The 8,252-nt window shown below is 40.7% G+C and overlaps 1 long non-coding RNA gene and 1 pseudogene across 1 annotated transcript; both read left to right on the forward strand.

Annotated features, from left to right (window-relative positions):
- The first annotated feature begins 604 nt into the window (after positions 1-604).
- On the forward strand, positions 605-749 carry LOC116084023 (annotated as a pseudogene).
- A 4,348-nt stretch (positions 750-5,097) lies between these two features.
- On the forward strand, positions 5,098-8,047 carry LOC116083627. The gene is made up of 2 exons (XR_004115813.1): positions 5,098-5,170; positions 7,808-8,047. It is a non-coding gene; the product is annotated as an uncharacterized LOC116083627 (long non-coding RNA).
- Positions 8,048-8,252: the final 205 nt, after the last annotated feature.

Raw genomic sequence — 8,252 nt, forward strand, 5'->3', positions numbered from 1 at the left:
TACACACACACACACACACACACACACACACACACACACACACCTAAATATATAATATATAAACACAACCTGTTCAGTCTCTATAATTGTTACTTGTATGTATGTTTTTGGGACTGACTATTCGGTATTGCTTAACCAGTTGGTGTGCTTTTTCTTAAGGAAGGCTAAGACTACTTCCCCCACTCTCAGCATTTCTTAGCCTCCTGTAGTTCTTTGTGTAGGATTGAGGACTCAGGCTTTCTTCCGTCCATGTTAGTATGTCTGTGGGTATTGCCCTTATTCAACTTGTGTAAGAAACCATATTGATGAAACTTCATGGGTCTAAGTTCTGGCAATACTAGGAGACATTCCAACAGAAACCTCTTTGTTCTTCTGGCTCTTCTTGTCTTTCCACCTCCTCTTCTGTAGTGTTTTCTGAACTCCAAGCATGGGTATCATGTTAATTTTAACTCCTGCATAGAGACATGGCTCTTCCTTCACCCTGAAAAAAATATCAGAGCATATGTGTATATGTACTATTCATGTGTAAATATACAATGAGCACATAAAAACTTCCTAAGACTTCCTTTAGCATGGTTATTTAAATTTCTTTAATAATATTTTTCTTGCCCTTAAATGTGGTGCTATGTCACATATATGTCAGTAGGTGGCAGAGTGGAGAGATGCTGTGTGTGTATGTGTGTGTGTGTGTGTGTGTGTGTGGCAGTGTTCTGACTTATGGTCATCTGAACAATTAGCAGCCTAACATTTCCTGGGAAAAAAGAGGTCCTGAGATAACTATCAGTCTAGTGCTGTGCAGGTCCTTACAGCTTCCTGGATGGGGAGCAAGTTGGAGACTAGAAGAACTCCACCAGGACTTGGTGCCCTGGGTGGAAGTGAGCCCAAAACAGAGGACCTTCTCATGGGGCCACTCTGGCAGGCTAGGTGTGGAGCAAGCCTCAAATGAACACTAAACTGTCACCATGGGGCCTGGATAGCTAGCCTGAGACAACCAATGGTCAGACTCTGCACAGGTCAGGGAAGTGAGGGGCAAGCCATGTCCAAGATAATCCCTGCCCAGTGCTATAATGCACAAATGGGGCATAGCACTCCTGAGAGGACCCCAGACACTCAGAGATCCCCAGACACCTCTAAATGGAGCCTGTAAGTTGTAGAGAAATGGAAGAGAAGAGAAACAGAAGGATTTGAGCACAATGAAGAAGGCAGAACTGGAGACTTGAGGGTATTGAGGAATAGCCTGATGAGAGTTGTCCATGATCCCACCTGGCCTCTGCTCTCACTGGGGGCCAGATCTGGGTTCATCTATCTGAACCCAGGGGTTTGTTACCACCAAAGGCCAGGATATCCCTGGTCTGGGCTGATGCCTAGGGACGTGTTGATGTCTGAAGACTGTACAGAGCAGAATTGTGGGAGAGCTGGCCCCACTCATAGCCAGCTGTAGTATTCAGGAGAGTGGTTCCCTGAACTTGGCTGGAGTTGCAGGTGAACTGCCTTCAAGGATGCAAACATGGGAGACGTGTTCCCATGCCATGGCATGGATGAAAGAGTGATACCCTACTCCTCTCCTGACCCTCACCTCCTGTAGCACGCAGCAGACCTAGCCCTGGGGTCATGAGAGCAGAAGAGCTGGCTTGACCTTCAACTCCTGCAGTATTCAGGAGAGTAGAGTAGACAGACCCTGGTTGTTGGGGAATGGGCAAACAGGTCCAGAGGGAGTAAATGTAGGAAAGTTGGTTACTCTAGTTGTTTGCTGTGTGATAATATGGTCGAAGGAGAAATGACCTCCTTTTATCCCTTACTCCCTGTACTGGCTGATTTTGTGTGCCAACTTGACACAGGCTGGAGTTATCACAGAGAAGGGAGTTTCAGTTGGGGAAGTGCCTCCATGAGATCCAGCTGTGGGGTATTTTCTTTATTAGTGATCAAGGGGGGAGGGACCCTTGTGGGTGGTGCCATCCCTGGGCTTGGAAGTCTTGGGTTCTATAAGAGAGCAGGCTGAGCAAGCCAGGAAAAGCAAGCCAGTAAGAAACATCTCTCCATGGCCTCTGCATCAGCTCCTGCTTCCTGACCTGCTTGAGTTCCAGTCCTGACTTCCTCTGGTGATCAACAGCAATGTGGAAGTAAGCTAAATAAACCCTTTCCTCCCCAACTTGCTTCTTGGTCATGATGTTTGTGCAGGAATAGAAACCCTGACTAAGACACCTTCTATTGTAAGCAGGACAGATGTCTCCATGGTCATCAGAGCTGGAGAGCTGCCCCTGCCCCTCACCTGCTACAGCACTTAGGAGAGCAGGCCCTGTAATTAACCTGGGCAGCACAGTAGAGCAGACTCTGATGAAAGGTGAGCCTGCCCTAGCATGTGAATGCGGAAGAGCTGGCCCTGCCTCTTATCTGCTAGGCAGTGGCAAGGATGAAGGAGAGACACTCTCCTCCTCCTCCATTGTCCCTGGCCCTCTATGGCAGGCAGGAAGCTGGCCCTGGGGTAATGAGTGTGGGAGAACTGGGTATGTCTCTAACCAGCTGGAACACTCAGGACAGCAGGCTTAATCTTTCATAGTTTTCACTTGATATTTGCTGACCTCCCCTGAGCAGCAGGGTAGAGCTGGCCCCACTAGTGGGGGTTTCTGGTAGCCGGCCTCTGGGTCGTGAGAGTGGGAGAGCTGGTGGTATGACCAGCTCAGATACCTCTCAGTCCCAGACCCAAGGCTTTGAATTGTCCCTCTCCAACATTTACCTCACTGATAAACTGCTGGAGTGCATGAAGGAGCCAGTCATACAAATCCAAAACTTACAGGACCACCTTGGCAACAACAGGATATCCAAGAGAGTCCCAGTGCGGTTTCAGTATTAACAGAGTAGCAGAAGCCAGAGGCCTCCTAAGGAGTCATTTCAATGAACATTTGCAAACAAAAGGGTGTAGAAGGAAGGGTATATTATGGGACACACTGTGTCACACTACAGTTTCCATAGCCAGTTTTTTTCCTCTGTTATGGGGTAGGTTGCAAGGGTGGAGGGTGGGCACACGGAAGGGAGATGAGTGGGATTGGAGTTCATGATGTGAAATTTACAAAGAACCAATAAAAAGTTAAAGATATAGAAAAATAACATTGCTGATCTTTTGGTGGAGTGTTGGAAGCTAGCGATCAATGACACAATACTTGAAATTGTTACTTCATTTCCTAGATAATTTCTTTTCTTACCATTTGTTCTGTTCTTTTATTATTTAATGTTGGGTCCCAGACCAAAGCTTTATATTTTATGCAGCTTTGTTAGTGTTTCCATCTGTTTTTATTTTTGCTTAATCTTTCATAGTTTACATTTGTTATTTGCTGACCATTGCTTAAGTTCTTGCTTCATAAATATGTACCAATTTGTTTTTTCTTATCTTTTTCCATGGCCCCTTAGTCATATGACAAAGCAGTACTTGAATTGCATGTTTTTCTTAAAACTCTCGAAACTTTCCTTTCCTTTGATGTTGTATATTCTCATTTATTCTTAACTCTGTCTCATGTAGAACCTTTCCTCAGGTCCAGTGGTCAAGTCCATTACTGAAAAGTAGAGTTTCCAGAAGTTAGATGAGAGTTTGAGCTTTTGTGTATGACTTACGGTCTCACTTAGGAGGGACAGTTGAACTGCAGCTGTTGCAGTTGTGGCTCTCAGTCTTGCATGTGGATTGCTTTCCCTTAGGTCTATTCCATTTCCAAAAAGAGATGCCTGCACAAGGCCACACGAGGGTCAGCTCCTTGTCCACTGCATTAACTACATTCTGCAGTTCCTCCACTGTGGTTTTGTCTCCTCAGCTGTCACACCTTTACTTGCTAAATATCTCATGCTTTCCCTGAAGTCTCATCTGCCAATGTACATTTCAGATTCCATGGTGGGTACCCTGGACAGTTAAGTGGTGTTGCTGTGTGTCATTCTCTTAGTGTGGTTTGAGCTCTATCTATATTTGCTATAGTTCAGTTCAGTTCATTTCTTTAATTTGTTTACTACTGTTTTTAGTGAGGGCTTGAACACAGCTCAAGATAAACTCATGCATATGATCTCCATCTTAGGTTTAAACTGAAATCCCAATGGAATTTTAAATTCATTTGTGAATTTTCCCTTTTCTGATTTCTTGATCCACTGTTATAAGATCTTGAGCTGTTTAAATATTCATCCTATTATTTAAAATTATTTATTTCTACATGTCAATTTTAAGACTTTCAGATCAGTACTTATTTATATTATTTCTGACATCTGACTTTCTGACATCAATAAGTATGCTGAATATATAGTGGATAACTTCCAAGTATCTTTTGCTTCACTGAACCCAGGAAATCAAGAAGAGGAAAGATACACATACTTCTCTGATAGAAGAAAGCATGATACTTGTAAAGTGACAGAAAATTTAAAAAAGAAAGAGATGTTGGGAAGGGAAGAGAGGGAGTGAATGTAATTTTAGTGGTTATTTTTTTATTACATTTTATTTTCAGATGGTTGTTGGATATGTTTTTTTAGTTTATAATATTTCTTATTTTAGTTTTTATGTTTTACTATTTCTTTTATTCTCTGTGATTAATATAAAAACAACATTTTCCTCTTCCCTTTCCTCCTTCCCATATACCCTTCCTTGCTCTCTTTCAGATTCCTGGCCTCTTTTTTTATTAATTGCTATTATATGTATATATGTATGTATATATGTTTCATGTATATAAATATATATTCCTAAAACTAACTTGCTCAGTCTGGATAGCTTGCCTTGGATGCATGTTTTCAGGGATGACCACTTGCTATTGGATGAGCAATGGCTGTGCTCTTCACTTCCTACTGGATGAGCAATGGCTGTGCCCTTTCCTGGGGAGGTTCATTTCTCCCGCTTAGGGTTGCTTAGTTGCCTGTAGTTCTTCATGTAGGGTTCAGGCCTCATGGGCTTTCCTTGTCTACTTAACATGTCTATTGTTTTTGTCCATTTTCATGTCCATTTGCTCATGTTTGGACAGTCATGTTGGTGAGACTTTTCATGTGTAGCTGTTAACAGTGCTAGGAGACCCAGTCTCTAGGCCTAATGATACCTATCTCACATTCCCAACCTCCATGGTAGACATGGGGCAGTCATGGACCTGAGCCATCAGCAGCTGAACGTGGACGGGGCGAGACTTAAGAAGTGGCAAGAGGAAGATGCTGCACAGTGAGTAGATACTTCCTGAAGCATCTTGTCTTAGAGACAAATGACCTTTGAGGGCAGACATTTCTGATGTCCTCTGATGAATGTCTTGGCAGTACATGTGGTTCTGTGCTGAGCAGTGTGTCAACATGTTATGAGCATTACTCCTAAGTGGCCACTAATCTGACCTATAAGTAGTTTCAGAGACTCAGACATATTCTTTGCTTTTCTATCTCACCAGAGAATCTCTCCAGAGGACCCAGAATAATAAAGTAAATCAGAAAAAAACTTGTGAGTGAGAACCAAAGCATAAAAAAGACTAAAGTAATGCCTAGCTTTTCTGAAATGTATGAGAAATAGTCCAAGAACTAAAAGTAGAATCTGAAATAGAACAATAGACAGTTGGTTTATCGTTAACTACAGACAAGCTAGAGGAAATTTATAGTGGCCTGTTTTATTGTAACAGAAATGGAAGGATCCAGGAATACATCACTGATTTTGCTCTGGGGTAATGGTGCAGAAGGGTTACACTGAAGGAATCAGTCTGACAAAGCAAGAGTGGGAAGTAGGGGGCTTGAAAACAAAGAAAATTTTGTTGTTGAGATTCATAACTTTTTGAAAGAAGGTATCATATAGTCTAGACTGGCTTCAGACTTGCTATATTGTCAACTATGAACTTGAATTTTTCATCTTTCTGCCTCTATCTCCCAAATGCTGGCATCATTGGTGAGCATTGCCACAGGTGGCACATGTAAACCCTCATTTGCAGCAGATCATTATTCTACCAACTAAAATGTATCCCCAGCCTTCCCTCTAATCAGAATTGATGTGCTGATATGTTATGTTATGTTATTCCCTCATATCTTGCCTACCTACCCTTTCCTGGAAAGAAAAATATCATCCTCTGAGATAAGGTAAATGACTTTTCCTTCCTTGGAAGTCCTTGGAAGTCCTGTCTTGACTAGACAGGACTGAATTAAAGAAACCAAAAATAATAATATTATTATATACTAGATTAGAAGTTATGCTTTTATTATTGTCCATGTATATTGATTAATACCACAATGAGAGAGAAGAACATTTGTGTATAGAGTTGAATAGGTCAGAACAACATTCTAGGTGGTTTTTGAGAATGAAAGTACACACAAGGAAAATAAATTTATTTTAATTCTGGGCATGTTAGGATTTGACAGGCAGTTCATAAATAAGGAACAAATGTGACTATGAAATTGCAATTAGTGTGAAAGTTCATGTTCAAACATGGATGAGTATCATTCAATCAAAGATGGTCTCTGAAGCTGAGAGATCTAATGTTATTTCAAAATGAGAAAACACACAGAGAGAACACCTGGTATTGAACATCAAAGAAAACCTTTATCAGGGAGTAGGGAGAGGCAACGTTAACCTAGTAAATGAAAAGAATATTCAGAGCAATAGGATGGGAAAGCATAATGATGTGTTTCCATGGAAATCAAGAGAAAGTCAAGGAGGTTCTTTAAAACAATCTAATATTACAGAGCTGCGGGAAATCTTCAAATGCTATGCTTTGTATCCTAATCTGTATATTTCATGCTTTATGGGAGTGGGGCAATAACTGTCCAATGTCTAAGTAAGTCATGCATGAAGTAGTTATCTCTCGGGTGAGGTTTTAGTAGATTTGGAGGAAGTTGATGCACACTCTAGGGACTTATGAAGAGGTAAGAATGGAGGGATACCAATAGTTGACCTAGACTATGAACTTTGGGTAGAAAAAGAATATAACACATACACTTGTCCGAGAGGCAGAAAAGCCTACTTAATGAGATCCTTTGAATGACAGTGGGTACAGAGGTGGGAGACCAGTGAGTAGAATAGAATTTGAAATATCAATTAGATAAACAAAATGCATATATCAAATGATTATTTACCTGGAGAATTATAAAAACAAATATGTATATTTTAACATGATGGTATGAAAAAATATTTTATGTATAACCTACCTTGAGTCATAGTAAAATGTAAACTGTTAGATTGCAAGATTTTGAGACTATACCAGCTCACCCTTTCCATCTTGTTGAACAGGTTCCTCAAACTAAGTTTTATTTCCAGACAGGTTTAGTTCAAGAGTTGGAAAAATATGGAGGGGCTTAATGTTATTTTTCCTTTGTTTAGCAAGAAAGGATTTATAGTCATGCTTTGCTTAGTGATAGAGATAGATCTTAAGACGTATTCAGCAGGACAATTGCATCATTGTGAAGAATCAGGGAGGACATGTGTGATGGTCTTGCACATATCTGGCTTGTATGACAGAGCCACTGTTGAATATATAGTTTGTTATTGGTTATTGTGTTGTGATGCATTTGTGACTATATATAAAGATCAAGTGTATATTGACTAGAATCAACTTCTTGGTGTCCCATTTGTCTTTATTAGTTAAGGTACAAGTTAGCTTAGTATAAAAAGAGAGGTTAATCGCTAGTACATTAAGGATGATAGTTTATTTCTCTCATGAAAGAGAAATACATATATATGTAAGTCATGCAGGTTGTCAGGAGTCATGTTAATTACCCAAGGCTCCTCTGGAGTCACTCATGCAGAGCCAGCCACAGTCAGATAGAGATCACAAGGCAGACCATTGCCAGAAAGGAAGATACACAAGTTCTTTATTCTTATACCTTGCAGATTCACCTCGGTCATGTGACTATGCTGAACTACAAAAGTGTCTGAGAAATATGTGCCAGAGTTCAGTCTCCATTGCTGTTCCTGAAGTCTTTTCTTGGTGACTTTGAAATATCACCACTGTACAAAGCATTAGTTAAGTGTTCAGATGGGCTAACTGAGGCAACAAAACAGACAAGCAAAATGAATCCTTAATGAAACATCACAACATATTGAATAAATATGAGAGAAATTAAATACAAATTTACAATGACATCTATTTAAATTGACAATTCTATTTGGGTGTCTGCTTGAGTTCTCACCATGCAGCATTTTGAGCCACTGTGTGCCTCTTTTCTCTGGGCAATTAAAATTATTCAGCATCAAAATCCTAGCTTGGGGACCAGAGAAGGGAATCTAAGAAGCATTCACTAACAGTGTGATTCGGAACAACTGCTTTTCCCTTTGG

The sequence above is a fragment of the Mastomys coucha genome, unplaced genomic scaffold, assembly GCF_008632895.1.
Source record: "Mastomys coucha isolate ucsf_1 unplaced genomic scaffold, UCSF_Mcou_1 pScaffold8, whole genome shotgun sequence".
NCBI classification, from domain to species: Eukaryota; Metazoa; Chordata; class Mammalia; order Rodentia; family Muridae; genus Mastomys; species Mastomys coucha.